The sequence below is a fragment of the Cupressus sempervirens genome, chromosome 5 (assembly GCF_028749045.1).
Source record: "Cupressus sempervirens isolate cs-2001-9-10 chromosome 5, ASM2874904v1, whole genome shotgun sequence".
In the NCBI taxonomy this organism is placed as follows: Eukaryota; Viridiplantae; Streptophyta; class Pinopsida; order Cupressales; family Cupressaceae; genus Cupressus; species Cupressus sempervirens.
Genome location: NC_143122.1, coordinates 981,395,555 through 981,410,733, shown reverse-complemented (window position 1 = coordinate 981,410,733; position 15,179 = coordinate 981,395,555). Strand labels below are relative to the sequence as shown.

The window sequence follows — 15,179 nt, the reverse complement described above, 5'->3', positions numbered from 1 at the left end:
TTAACCCTTCTATTGCTCCTATTGTAAATGTAATAAATGACCCACAAAGTGTGTCGACTAGTCTGTAATAAATTGCAGCAATTACAATTTCCTATGCTAACTTTTTGGGAAGTACCCTTTACGCTTGATCCATTCATACTCATAGTTGCAAATTGATCTTCTTCGTACTTCCTTGGATCTTGTCCAGTTTGATCATTCTTTTAACATTTGTCGGCAAAGTGTTTCTGAAATGCCATGTCATAATTTAGCTTACGCCTACCCCAATATTTGCAAACTTGTCAGCAATCGGGTTAGCTTCTTGAAAAATATGAGTGATGTGGACTCTACTAAATTTGGAAAAAGTCTCACGAGTCTCATCAATAAGATTCGCAATTGACCAAGTTGGCTGAGAGTTTCCATTAATACATTTTATAATGTTGTTCGAATCCTCTTCAAGCCAAAGATTAGTAACAACAATTTCAAAAGCCAGTTTGACTAAAATTCACATGGTTATGTTTGATTAAGGTTAATAATTGTAATAATAGTTGGATAACTAATTCACTCCCCCCCCCCTCCCCCTTGTTAGTTATATTGGTAGACTATATATTTTAATAACTAATTCACAACTTTTGGAGATGAATGGAGAATATTTTTAGATATTATACTCCTAAATTCTATAAGGTCAACTATGATAGTTGGAAGGATAAGATGAAGACTCATATGTTGTGTATGGGTCTAGGTTATTAGCTTTTGTAAAAAGGAAGGAAGGAAATTGTAAAAGAAGTAAAGCTTGAGAATGCAGTGAAGTGAAAAGAGATCTGTTTATGTGTAATATGTGAGCCAAAGAAGCCTTACTATCAACCCTTCCAGAGAATGAATATAGTAAGGTAAAGTATTTATTAACATCTTATGAGATTTTTAAAACATTAGAATCTACTTTTTAAGTTGATAAAAATATGAAGAGAATAAGATAGCAAAATTGGATATGTGCATTTCAAGATGCTAAAATGATGGAAGATGAATCTATAAAAGCTATGTTGGTAGAGTATATGAGATTGTTTCAAGAAATAAACCATATGGTGGATCCAAAGAATAAGATGAGGTTGTGTGAAAGATCTTGAAAACCTTGAAACCACCATTCAAGCAAGCAACCTAGATGATTGAACTTCTCATACCCTATACTGAGAAGTGTACTACAAAAACCTTGCTTGGAAGATTGGAATCAATAGAAGTAGATCTAAGATAGTTTGGAGAATTGATAAGAGTTTAAATAGCTTTCAATGCCTTAAGTGTTTACCCTAATTTGACTAGAAGTTCGAGTACACATGGAGATTTTTCTAGCAGGAGTAGAACCAGATCTGATGAAGATAAGAATATTGAAGAAGGTATAGCCCTTCTTGCTATAAGAGAACCAAATTGTAAGAATATTTTTAAATGTTGGAGTTGTAATGAATTTTCTTTACTATGCATATAAATGCACTAAAAGAGAGAAAATGTACAAGGGAAAGTTTAAGCCTAGAAGACCTAGAAATTGTTTGTATACAAATAAAGATGAGGAATTTGATGAATTTTTTAAAAGTGAATGTGATGATGAGATAGGATTCGAAACCATTACAAAAGATGATCTTGAGATAGAAATTAGAGAGGAAAAATCTCTAGTTTCCCAAGTAGAACTGAAATATGATTGGATAATAGACACTTGATGTTCACATCACATTACTACTAATATGAATAAGTTTGTTAAATTTAGGAATCATGATGGAGGTATTATTAGAGTTGGTAACAATGTAGTCTATCACATCAGAGGGATAGGATCTATTACTCTTAATGGAAAGACTAATACTAATGATGTATACTTTGTTGATGGGTTCAACCATAACTTATTGAGTGTTGGATAGTTGGTAGATAAAGGTTATCTATTGCAATTCAAAAAGAAGACTTTCATTATTAAAGACAAACATGTTAAGTTGATTGGAACAGGACCAAGGTCTAGAGGTAATGTATTTTAGTTAAATCCTATTGAAATAATATGTTCGGTTGCTAAAATGGATAATAGTTGGCTATGATATAGGAGGTTTTATCATATAAATTTTGATAACATTATGAAGGTTAGTAGCATATTTGCAGTTAGAGATCTACCTGAGATAATAAAGCCTACTAATATTGTTTTCAATGAATGTATCTTGGATAAGTCGAAGAAGGTATCATTTCCTAGCAAGAAGTTCACTACTTCAGAGAAGTTGGAGATTGTTTACATAGATTTGAGTGGTCCCTCAAGGACAAGAGGGTTCTATGGAGGAAGGTATTTCATGATATTTGTTTATGATTTAACTAGAATGACATGGGTAGCATTCCTTAAAGATAAATCTAAAGCTTTTTATAACTTTAAGATATTTAAGAATAGAGTTGAGAATGAATCTGGTATTAAGATAAATTGTTAAGATTAGGTAGAGTAGGAGAGTTTACCTCTAAAGAGTTTAACATGTTTTGTGAAGAGAAAGGAATTAAAAGATAGTTGTCTTCACTAAAGATAGTTGAGTAGAATGGGATTGATGAAAGAAGAAATAGATCAGTAGAAGAGGCATCAAGATAAATCATGTTTGAAAATGATGTATCCAAGACATTTTGGAGAGAAGTGGTGAATAGAATAGTGTACACTATGAATAGAGTATAGATCTAAAAAGGTATGAAAAAGATTTATGAATTATGGTTTGGTCATTCACCCTCGACAAAGTATTTCAAAAGCTTTGGAAATTTTTTTTATATAAAGTTAGACGATGATATTGGTAGGTTTGATCCAAGAAGTAATGAAGGTATGTTTCTTGGTTATTCTTTGAAGGGTAAAGCTTACATATGTTTTAATCATAGAACTAAGACTATACTTGAATTATCAAAAGTAAAAGTTGATGAAAAGTTTATAATTAAGGAAAAGATTATGGATTACAATTAAGATGAAGAAGAGGAGAATACTAGAATTATTAGATAGAATGTAGAAGTTTTCTTTGAGACTAACAATTATTTATAGAATGTTGTGAAAATTGATGAGAAAAGAGGAGAAAGATTTGAAATAAGGGAAGAGATAAGATTTGAGTTAGCAACTCCTACCTCTAACTAGAATCTGACAAAGAATCACCCTTTAGAGCAGATAATTGGAAGCAAAGACAAAGGAGTGACAACAAGGAACATAATTAATGAAGAGATATGTTTAATTTCTCGAGTTGAACCTAAGAGTGTAGATGAAGCCTATAAAGATTATTATTGGATTCAAGAAATGAAGGAATAATTAGATTAAGTTGTGAAGAATGGAAAATAGGAAATAATTCCAAGACATAAATATGAAATGTTATTGGAACCAAATGGGTATTCAAAAACAAGATGAGTGAGCAAGGAGAAGTTATCAGGAACAAGGTTAGACTTGTGTGCAAAGGATATTCACATCAACAAGGAATACACTATGAAAATGCATATTACCCTATAGCTAGAATGGAAGTAGTAAGAATTTTCTTGGCTTATGTTGTGAACAAGAAATTCCAAGTGTATCAGATGGATGTAAAATCAACCTTATTGAATGGAGAACTTGAAGAAGAGGTATACATTGAGAGGCCTGAAGGATTCCCTCTAAAAAAAGAGAAAGATATGGTATGAAGACTAAAGAAAGCTCTATATGGTCTGAATAAAGCATCTAGAACCTAGTATGCAAGATTGGATAGCTATTTGACAAAGCTTGGATTTTCTAAAGGTATGAAAAATAGTGACTTGTACTTCAAAGAAATATAGAATGGATTGTTGATAATAGTAATATTTAATGATGACATGATAGTTGGAGCTAATGATGAAGTGATAAGTTTCTTGACAAAATGAACAATGAGTTTGAAATGAATATGATAGGAGAAATGAGGTTCATCCTAGGTTTCTAGATTATGCTGAATAGTGATGCCATTTTTATTTCACAAGCTAAGTATTTAAAAGACTTGTTGAAGAGATTTGTCTTGGAAATATTTAATCCTATTGGTACACCAATGATAATTGGTCACTAGTTATCTAGCAAATATGAGACACCTATAGTTGAAAAGAAGAAGTATAAATCCATGATTAGAGATTTGCAATATACAACTCACACCAGACCAGATATAAAAAATGTAGTTGGGATTGTAGCTAGATTTCAAGATGATCCTAAGGAGTATCACTATGTAGCAGTAAAAACAATATTTAGATATTTGAAGGGGACATTTGATTATTGAATATGGTATGATAGATCGAGTGATTTCACTCTATATGCATATACCAATATGAATTGGGTAGGCAGTATGGATGACAAAAAGAGCACCAGTGGTGGAGCATTCTTTCTTGGAGGAATATTGGTTTCTTGGCTAAGAAAGAAACAACATTGTATCTCACAGAGTATAGCTAAGGCAGAGTATGTAGCAACAACAAATAATTGTAATCAAGTGATGTGGATGAAGAAAATGCTGAAAGACATTAGGATATAATTTTTAGAACCACAATTATAGTGAATATGTCTATGAATCTTGTATTGCATTCTAAGAGTAAGAATACATCTATTAAGTATCATGTTTTGAGAGAGAAAGTATCAAAAAAGGATATTAGATTGGAGAATGGGAGTACTAAAGATTAGATTGCATATATCTTTACAAAGACCTTACCTAAGGATACATTTGAGTACTTGAGAGGTATGTTTGGGGTTATGCCCCTACCTACTTTAGAGTAGATGATGTAGAGATTGCATCAGTCTAGTGCTACAAAGAACTATTGTTTGACTGGATAGAATGTTGATGCTTCCTATATGAGGGAGTATTTGTGATGAGTAGAGTCATTAAGGACTCTTGGAGTTTGGTATTGAATAGTGTCTTTGGACACTCGATCTGGTTAAAGTATTTGAGAAGTAATTGAAATAATGAGGTCTTTATCATTGAAGTCAATGGGGGAGAAGATTATATGAAAAACATATCCTAAGTTTGCATAAGGAGAAGAGTGCATAAAAATTTCTACTCTATTAGGGAGATTTAGAAAGATTCATGAACATCTCTATGGAGGAGATATATAGAATGAATATACAAAATAAAGAAGTGTTCCAAAGGATTTTTAGATTTGATTGATGAAGATTGAACCGCCTCACAATAGGTGTTCCATAGTCATGCACTAGGCCTGGCTTAGGAATAATCTATTCAAGCTAAGGACTACTTTTCCCCTACCATGAGGTGCATTTAGATTGTCAACCCCAGGATGTATACTTGAAATGGTCGGCACAGTATGTGCACTAGGTACCTTGATGAGTCATTATGCTTGTGCTGCAGGAAAGTAAAAATGCAAAGGAAGGAAACTACACTATTGTTGTGGAAAGGAAAATACTGAATCTATGAATGTTGAAAACACAATGACAAGATAACAGAGATTCCATCTTGACTTATCCACTAGACTATTCTCGCAGATGTTGCAGGAACATTCATGAAGTGTGATGCTATAGGAAGGAACTAACTAGCTACGTCTTACTTAAAATACTGCTAATGCTAGTAAAATGAATCTATTCTATCCTAATCTAATCCACCTTCCAAGTGGCCCCCCTTGGTTGGCTTCTCTAATCTACCAATGTAGGATAGAAGCTAAAGAGAACTAATTCATTTCATTAATCAATCATTACATAATTCAGAATTGTAAAACACAACTACAACAAACTGTGACTCGGTGTTCTCTCTTACTCGATAAAAATTATCAAAAACCAAAAACTAAAACTTAAAAATTTTACACACAGGAGTCGATCCTGACTTATATAGGGAATCTACTCTTTGTTACATAATAGAAAAGTAACTATCCTAACTTAAATCCGTAGGAGAGAATATAGGAGACCAACTAAATGTGAAAAGGAAGGATAATGGAATTGAGGAGGGAGCAATGAAGTTGTAGCATCCGCTTGTTACAACATAAATGTAGAGAAGGTAATGGCTTGTAAAAGCTCCTCCTTATTCGCTGCCATGTTTCATGGAGTGGTTATAACTTCCTTTTCGTGGTTGTTCCTTGATGCTCGTTTCTCCTTGAATGCTATCAGCAACCAACTTCTAGATTCTTCCGCTCATCCTTTAATCCTTATCATCAGGTTAGTTATGATATAAGACATATTTGCAAATAAACATCCATCAAACTAAATTCAAGCATAAGAACGCACATTTGGATATTTATATGAAATACTGCATATTAGATATAATTTAGGTAAAAGATGACATAGTTTTTCTACCCCATAAATCATCAAAGGTTTATCAAACATAGGCTTATAAGTGTTAAAACAAGGATAAACAAAGTATCACAAAGTATCTTAAACATAACAAAATAAAGGCATTTTTTAGACTCATCAAAGATGATTTGAAAAGATGAGAACAATAGCAACAAAAATAGAGTACTGTTTGGTATTCTTTGAACTTAGATGTTTTTCATCTTTGTTACCATCAATGTCAAAGGTGAAGATTGTTAGCATGAATTTTGATTTTATTCCTTTGGGGGAGTATCCTAAGCATTGGTGAGTATTGAAATTTTGCATTCATAACTGGGTTTGTCATTGATCTCAACATAGCAGTAAGTCTGTGAAGATTGGTAAAGTAGTAGATAGAGATCATACTTGTACACGAAAAGTTTTTATGTACAAGTGAGGTGTATTTAAAGATATGTTTTATCTTGTGTCCTAATGGTGAGGTTAAATGTGCATAGTCTAAGTCAAATATGTATAGAAGCTATAAGTGATTTAAGAGTATTGTAGAGACATAGTGCATGTAAAGTAGTTTTTGATGATCCTATTATATCTTATAGGAGAAATATAATCTAGTGATGCACAATAAGCTAGTGATAGAAGAAATTCTAATGGTCATGTCAACAAGTATGCAAGCCCTAGTATCACACATGTGAAGTTTTTTATATACTATGAGTTGAGAATGCTATTGTAATTGTAAATTAATTCATTATTTTATTATAATTAATTGGGAAATCCTTTCAAGTGTGTGTATCAAGTATTTAATACAAAGTGGAAAAAGGGGCAGAGTGTTTGGTGAATGTGAGTAAGTGATCCAAGGGATTATTGGATGTAGAGTTTGTGATCTAGTATCAAGATTAGAAGGAGAAGGGGTCTAATTAATAGGATAGAGAAAGAGGAAGAAAGTACAATTCAAATATATTATTCTTAAAAGAATAATATAGAGATCATTTGGACAATGGGTTCATTGGTCTTGCCCTTGAAGTTGTTTCGATAGTGGGTCAATCTACCTTCTACAACTCCTAATAGGGTTAGAATCTCCTAACATTGATTCAAAGTCTCCTAACAAGGATTGATATGTACTAAATGTTTCTATACTCCTAGTAAGGTTCATCCTCTAACAAGGAATATTTATATTAGTACATCGTCTTGTGGGTTCCATCCCCACTAGGGTTTTCCGTCTGATCAATTATTTCCCTAGTCAACATATCTTGTGTTATTGTGCTTGAGTATCTTGTTGTGGTTTCAGATTAAATTTTTTGCATGGTTAAGTTTGATTAAAGTTGATAATTGTGATAATAGTTGGATAACATATTCAACCCCTCCCCCCTCCCCCATATCATAGTTATATTGGTGGACTATATATTCCAACACCTAAAAGGATGCCTACTTCCTCATCTACCTAGAAGAGTGTTGGATGAATCCTTGTGCTCAGGAAACATAGAAGAGTCAATAAATTGTCTCAAGTATAGTTGGTTCCACCATCTTTCCTTCCTACAATCTAATTGATTTTTTTTCTTACCATAAATCTTCCTTAAATTGTGTCATCTCATCACCTATCCTACACAAGAAGGATATAACTCTCTCATATTCATTGAAAATAGATATTTCTTGTGAAAACTCTATCATAACCTTCAAACATTGTCTTTCACCACTAGAAATGGTTTAAACTACAATGTTTCTAATGTGGAATCAACGGATCTTCGGTTTGAATGACTCTTCTTGGCTTTTTTTAAGGTCTACTTGACTCCTTTGGTCATTACCAAACCCTATTTATCATACTTCTTCCAACTTTGAAATGAGGCCCTTTTAGAAGATCAAAATTGCCTTCTTTTGCATATATGGTTTTTAAGTCCTAAAATGCTAGAACTTGATCCTTTCTTTTCAAGGACTTGTAGGGAGTTTCCAAGGGCTTAGAAAACTTGTTTTTGACCTACAAGGATCAATCAAAATAATTCCAAACTCCCTTTCTCTACTGATTCCCAAACTGGTTGTATGCTTCCTAGTAGCCCTTTTGTTCAATTAACCCTCCTATCATGGTTTTTGGCCATGTTACTTTGCAACTTGTATTAACAACCTACCAAGAAAATAAACTTTCTAGATACCCATTTAGACTTAGCAAAGGATTTTGGTGGTTTGGAACTCTAACTTTATCTGTACATTACAATTCCCAATAATAAGGGTTTCTAAGGGTTTTAATGCTTTTATTGGCTATATGCACTAAATGGACTTCTAACTTTCTTCAAATGATTGGTCAAAATGCCTTTTTTTTTGTAAGGGCCTCCATTTAGTTGGTGGCCTCTCAATAGGTATGGGAGATCCTAAAATCTTAAAACTCCTATAATAGTCTCTTAATCCTTTTAGCATGAATGTTGATGATACTACATTGGGATACTATCCTAAGCATTGGAGATTATTGGCATTTTGAATTCATGATTGTGTTTTTCATTGATGTCAACATAGCAGTAATTCTATGAAGACTAGTAGAGTAGTAGAGAAAGATCTTAGTTATACAGACACAATTTTTCTTTTCTAGTGATGCACAGTCATGGACTTGTTCAATACTATGTCCTGATGACCAAGTTCTATGCACAACATGTAAGTCAAAGATGTACAAAAGTAGTACATGATTTACTAAGAGTAGTACAAAGATAAAGTGCTTGGAAAATAGTTTTTGATGTTTCTATCATATCTTTCATCTAAGATGTAATAAGAAGATGTGTGATCAATCAGTGATAGATGACAATTTGATGGTGACGTCAGTGGATGCGCAAGCCCTAGTATTGCACATGTGAAGTTTTTTATATGCTGTGAGCCGACAATGCTATTATAATTGTAATTAATTAATTATCTTATTATAATTAATTGGTAAAGCCTCAAGGAAAACTCAAGGAATTATTTTTAAGATATAGTATAAAGAAAATATTTTTTCCCTTGTTAGTAATATGATCATTGATGTTGTGATCATTATATAAAGTGTGAAGTGTGAAAAGGAGAAAAGTGTTTACTAAATGCTAGTAAGCAATCCAAGGGATTATTGGATGTGAGTTTTGTGATTTGGTTAGAAGATCAGAAGGAGAAGAAATCTAGTTGACAGGATAGAGAAAGAGGAAGGAAGTACTATTAATTTCTATTATTCTACAAGGAATAATATAGAGATCAATTGGAGATTTGGTTCATTTGTCTTTCCCTTGAAGCTATTTGGGCAGTGGGTCCAACTCTCTTCCACAACTCTTAATAGGGAATAAAAGTCTCCTAAGAGGGATTGATATGTACAAAATGTTATAGAATCATATCAAGGTCCATCCTCTAATAAGGAATATTTATATTAGTTCATCATCTTGTGGATACCATCCCCACCAGGGTTTTTCCTCTCATCAAGGGTTTCCCTAGTTAACATATCTATTATGTATGAGTATCTTGTTGTGGTTTCTGATTATATTTTTGATATCGTTAAAGTTAATTAAATTTGATAATTGTGATATTATTTGGACAATTGGATTCACCCCCCCTCCCTCTCAATTATATTGGTGGACTATATATTCTAAAAATTGGTATCAAAGCCTCAGGTCCTTGAAGGATAAGCTTAATGGCTTTGGGAGATCGATGACGATTCTTTTCCAAAAGAATATTCCTTGATTTGATGGGTCAAACTATGATAATTAGAAGGAGAACATGAAGACTCATCTATTGTGTATGGGTCTTGGTTATTGGCTCTTGACAAAGAGTGAGAAGATGACTGTGAAAGAAGAGAAGATTGAAGAATGTAGTAAAGAAGAGAATATTGAAGAATGTAGTGAAGCAGAGAGAGATTGGTTTATGTGTAACATGATCTAGCTAGAGAAGCTTTACTATTAGCTCTTCCATAGAATGAATATAATTAGGTAAGACACTTAAAACATCTCATAAAATTTGGATGGCACTAGAATCTATTTTTGAAGGTGATACACATTCAAAGAGAGTAAGATTATAGAATTGGATATGTGCATTTCAAGATGATAAAATGATAAATGTTGACTATGTAAGAAACTATATTGGTAGGACATCAAATATTTTTGTAGAAATCAAGTCACATGGTGCAACCAAGGAAGAAGATGACATTATGGGAAGATATTGAAAACTTTGACACCAACATTCAAGCAAGTTACTTAGATGATTCAACTACTAATACCCTATACTAAATAGTTTACTATGGAAATGTTGCTTGGAAGATTAGAAGTAGTAGTAGTGGATCTGAGACAATCTGGAGAAGTAACAAGAGTGGAGAAGGCTTTTAGTGCCTTCAATATTTGGCCAAGCTTTTCTAGAAGTGCTAGTACAACTAGAGATTCTGCTGGTAGTAGTAGAACTAGATCTAATGGAGACAAGAAGATAGAAGGAGGAATAACACTTTTTGTGAGAAGAGAAAAAGATGGTAAGAATATCTTTTAATGTTAGACATGTAATGAGTTTGGTCATTGTGCATCTAAATGTCCTAAAAGAGAGAAAATGTATAAGAGAAAGTTCAACCCTAGGAGACCTAGGAATTGTTTGTATGCTAATGAAAAAGACGAATCTAATGAAAAAAGTGAAAGTGAAAGTGATCATGAGCTAGGATTTGTAGTTATTAAGGATGATGATCTTGATAGAGAAATTGGAGAAGAAAAGACTCGAGTTTCCCAAGTTGAAAAGAAATTTGATTGGATAATAGATAGTGGTTGTTTACATCACATGATTGGTGATATGAATAGGTTTGTTCAATTTAGAAACTATGATGGAGGTATTGTTAGAGTTGGTAGAAATGCAACATGTCATATTATAGGGATTGGATACATTACTTTAGATGGAAGAAACAACACTGATGATGTTTATTTTGTTGATGGATTAAAGCATAATTTTTTGAGTGTTGGATAGTTGATGGACAAAGGGTATCAATTGCAATTTATAGAAAATACTTGCACTATCAAGGATAAGGATTGTAAGATAATTGGAAGTGGAACTAGATCTAGAAGTAATGTATTTCAGTTGAATGCAACTTAAATGACTTATTTGGTTGCTAAAGTGGATAATAGTTGGTTATAGCATAGCAGATTCTATCATATAAACTTTGATAATATTGTAAAAGTTAGTAGCACACTTGCAGTTAGAGATTTAACTAAGATAATAAAGCCTACTAATGTGGTTTTCAAATAATGAACTTTGGCTAAGTAGAAGAAGGTATCTTTTGTAGATAGTAGTTTTCCAAAATTCATTAGAAATTTACTATATTTTCTAGGCATATTTTGTTACAATTATATTTGCATCAACGTTTTGGATCACACTCTATGATCAATCATTAGGATGAGTGAACTACAAGAAAAATGTGGTAAGATTGCAGACTCAGTGTGGATAAAAGGGGGAAGGTGTTGGGACTCAAAATTGAAGCCCTGATTTTGAGTACCATTGAGAAATTGAGCCCTATAAATTATTTTTAAGTGCACATGTACCTGGCTATACTTTTGAGCCCGAAGAGGTGGTCAATGTTTCTAACAGCTTTCATTTAGTGCACCTACCTATTCCATGAAGTTAAATTGACATTTTGAATCATTTTTTGAATCCCTATTTTAAGCAATCTCCAAATTTGAATTTTCACCTGTGTCAAACAGTGATAGGAGGCTATGTTTGCAAGTGAATATCTTGCACCCAGTACTATGTCATGACCCACCACTTTGGAAGCATCTAGTGTCCATACCCGAGAACCTATGTTTTAGATTTTGAGTCATTTTAAATTCATTTGACTAGGTTTTGAATCCCTCAAATTTGGTTATTTACTGTTCTGTGCATGTGTAGTTGTTCACATTTTTGAGAAGCCCTATTTGACATGCTATAATTTTGACCCAGTTAGCCAAAATGTTGAAATTCCTTTTGTATTGCATTGTAGACATTAGAAACTTGTTATGTTTCAAGTTTCAACTTACGACAAATCTATTTCATCAATTTTCAAACGCGATTCCAAATGCAACTTCTATCTTTCTACTGGTGTCAGCAAATGTAGATTGTTTAGAACCCATGTTCGTGTTGTTATATCTTGAAATCCATGATAGGTCAGATTGAATGGATTGTACCACTATGTTTTCCTCTAAAAATACTTTAAGTGTGTCAGTTTTTAAGTCTTGATGAATCCGTTTGCACACTTTTCTGAGTCCATTCCATTTGGAAAAAATGCTTTTCTGACATTGTTTCAATCTGCGAATTCCAAGTAACCTAGTTTGACTGATTTCCATTTGCGCCCAGTTATTCATCATGATCCCAAATCATAGATTCATACTGTCCTCCTCACACACAACTAACTCTCCAATTTTCATTTTCCCAAGTGTCAATTTTCCCAACAAAGCCAAATCTGAACCCAATTTATTATTTTCTAACATGTTTTCTTGTAGGCAGTTCTAAAGGGTCAACTTTAATAGTCAATATCTTTTGACCCCAAATTCATCATGAGACAAGAATTAGTGGGTCAGATTTCAGGGCCTAGTCAAAGGTTTGGGTTAGTTTTTAAGGCCAGTCAACAGACCTCCTAGCGCAAAAGTGACAAGTTGTAGAAAGGATAAAATGGGGTTTTAAGGATAATTCAATGCTCGATTTTGATTCTAGTTAGTTTGAAGATCTCAATGGATTAATTTAGAAATTTAGTCATTTGGAAATGAAATTTTTTTATTCAAACCCACTTTGGGGGGTTCGACTAATTTGCGTTAGATTGCTAAGAGGTTATGGATTGAGATTATTTAGTTTGAATTTGTCAATGGATCCTTGTACATTTATCAAGGTTTCTATAAGTGCTTTGGCTTTGAGGTTACCAGCAGCCTCAAAACCAACAATGTCAAGAGTTCACTCTACATGCTACCCTTGCTTTTGTGACATTAAGCTTCCAAATAATCCTGTAAAGACTCTTCCACTTCCTCTGTTTTCACCAGACTCACCTACCCCAAGTCAAATCATTGCATCCACCTTCTACCTTGATGAAATTTCTTTTCAAAAGAAAATTACTAGCTCCATCCTTGGAAGAAAGAAGGCTTCAAACCCTTGCTTCGAGGTGGTAGTTTATACTGGAAGTAGAGGAGGCTCTTGTCAATTTGGGACTGATAAACAGCTAGGGAAGTTTTGTATTGAAGTTGATGTTAAGTGAATGGATTCAAGTCCAATTGAGGTTCACAATGGTTGGGTTCCCATTGGAAAATGAAAGGCTGAGAATTACATTTAAATGTTAGAGTAGAATCATATCCACGATTTGTTTTCCAATTTGATGGATAGCCAAAAGTCAGTCCACAGATTTTGCAACTACAAGGAAGAGTTCGTCAGCCTCTTTTTAGTTGTAAGTTTACCCGTGATAGAGGTAGTCATGCCAGATTAAATCAGCAAACTTTGCACAAATAAATGGAACAACTTGTAGTCAATTAGAGGTAGAGCCTCACATAAATGGTCAAAAGGAAAACACAAAGAACAAAGCCCACACATAAACAAGTATAAATTCGTCCATGTAAAGAATGAGGGCTCAGCACTTGCAAAGACAAAGGTAGACTATGCAAGCCTCCACATGATTAAAAAAGGGGTGACCAATGTTAAACAAAGAAGCTACCATGCATAGCAGTAGCTAAACCAAAGCAAGTGAGATCAAGTTTGTAACACAACGTGTCTGAAAACAATTGGGTGAATGATATTTTAGCAGTGCAATCAATCTCTACTCACCTTTTCAAAATTGATGTTGGCCTAAATGCTATAAATGTGATGGAACACTTCCATGTTTTTTCGCAGCCTAATAAAGGAATTCCATGCAAGTAAGAAGACTAGGAGTAGAGATAAAAGCTTACACATTAAACCATCAGATAACAGAGGCAAAATCAAATAATGAAGACCCCACACATTCATAGACCAAGACATCTCATTTCAAAGAAGATGTCTCAAGCATGAAAGAAAAACCACAGTTAAAGGATGATTCAATGCACAGGAAGCAGCAAAAAAGAGTAGCCTTGGCAAATGTATATGGCAAGCCATAAACGTTTAATTTCATATTTCTTGTGTGGGAGGATATTTTTTTAGTTTAAATACTAATGCACACACCATGCTTAGTGTCTAAAGACAGAAGCCTTTTGGAAAGGCTATGGCTTGTGCAAGGGTACCACTGGTGTCTAGGTTGAAGGTGACATCAACACAAATTTTGAACGGGAACACACATCAAAGTATGATGACATCAGCAACTCATTGGGAAGTTGGAAATTTTGGAAAATCACTACTTCACTAGCCAAAAAATCCAAGGTTTTCTGGCATGTGACATAGCAAAATGCTGAAAAACCATGAAAATTTAGCTAAGGTAAAACCAAGGTAAATGCAATGTGGGTCCTTCCTAGATATAGAGCAATGAACCAGGGAGTGACAAATGGCAACCAGAAAATGTAGGCAATGATGTGGTGATGATGTGGAGCTCTAGACCAATCACAAGGTGCCATGTGGCATGGATTTAGAGGTAGGATGACATGGAAAGTAGATCTTACGATGTGTCAGATCGTGCCACATTGCAAATCTGAGGGTTCTCTCTATATCGCCAAAGGAAAGTTGCAGGAAAGATTACATGGTGACATAGTGAATTACAATAGGAAGATGACATGTCACTGACATGGTGGTGAGGTGGACAAATCTCATGCTAACACCTAGTGCCCAGTTAGAGCAATTTGAGAGTTGTATAGGCTTGAGCCAATCATGTCTTGACATGTGTCATGGGACTGGTCAACAGGTTTGTGCCGGATGGAGAATGGTGGGAAAATTTGAGAAAAAAAAAAAATTAATATTTTATTGTTTTTCCCTCAACGTGTAGGTCATTTAAATAAAGTCTAAAACTTTAATATAGTTTGAACTTTATAAAAGGTTTAATTTTTTACAAAATGTATGAAAAACCATGAGACAGAGACCTAAACTTTAGAGGGCCATAACTGGA

At 33.7% G+C, this 15,179-nt stretch overlaps 1 pseudogene; it reads left to right on the top strand.

Moving 5' to 3' along the window:
* The first annotated feature begins 12,992 nt into the window (after nucleotides 1–12,992).
* LOC149559218 (uncharacterized) lies at nucleotides 12,993–13,624 on the top strand (annotated as a pseudogene).
* The last annotated feature ends 1,555 nt before the right edge of the window (nucleotides 13,625–15,179 follow it).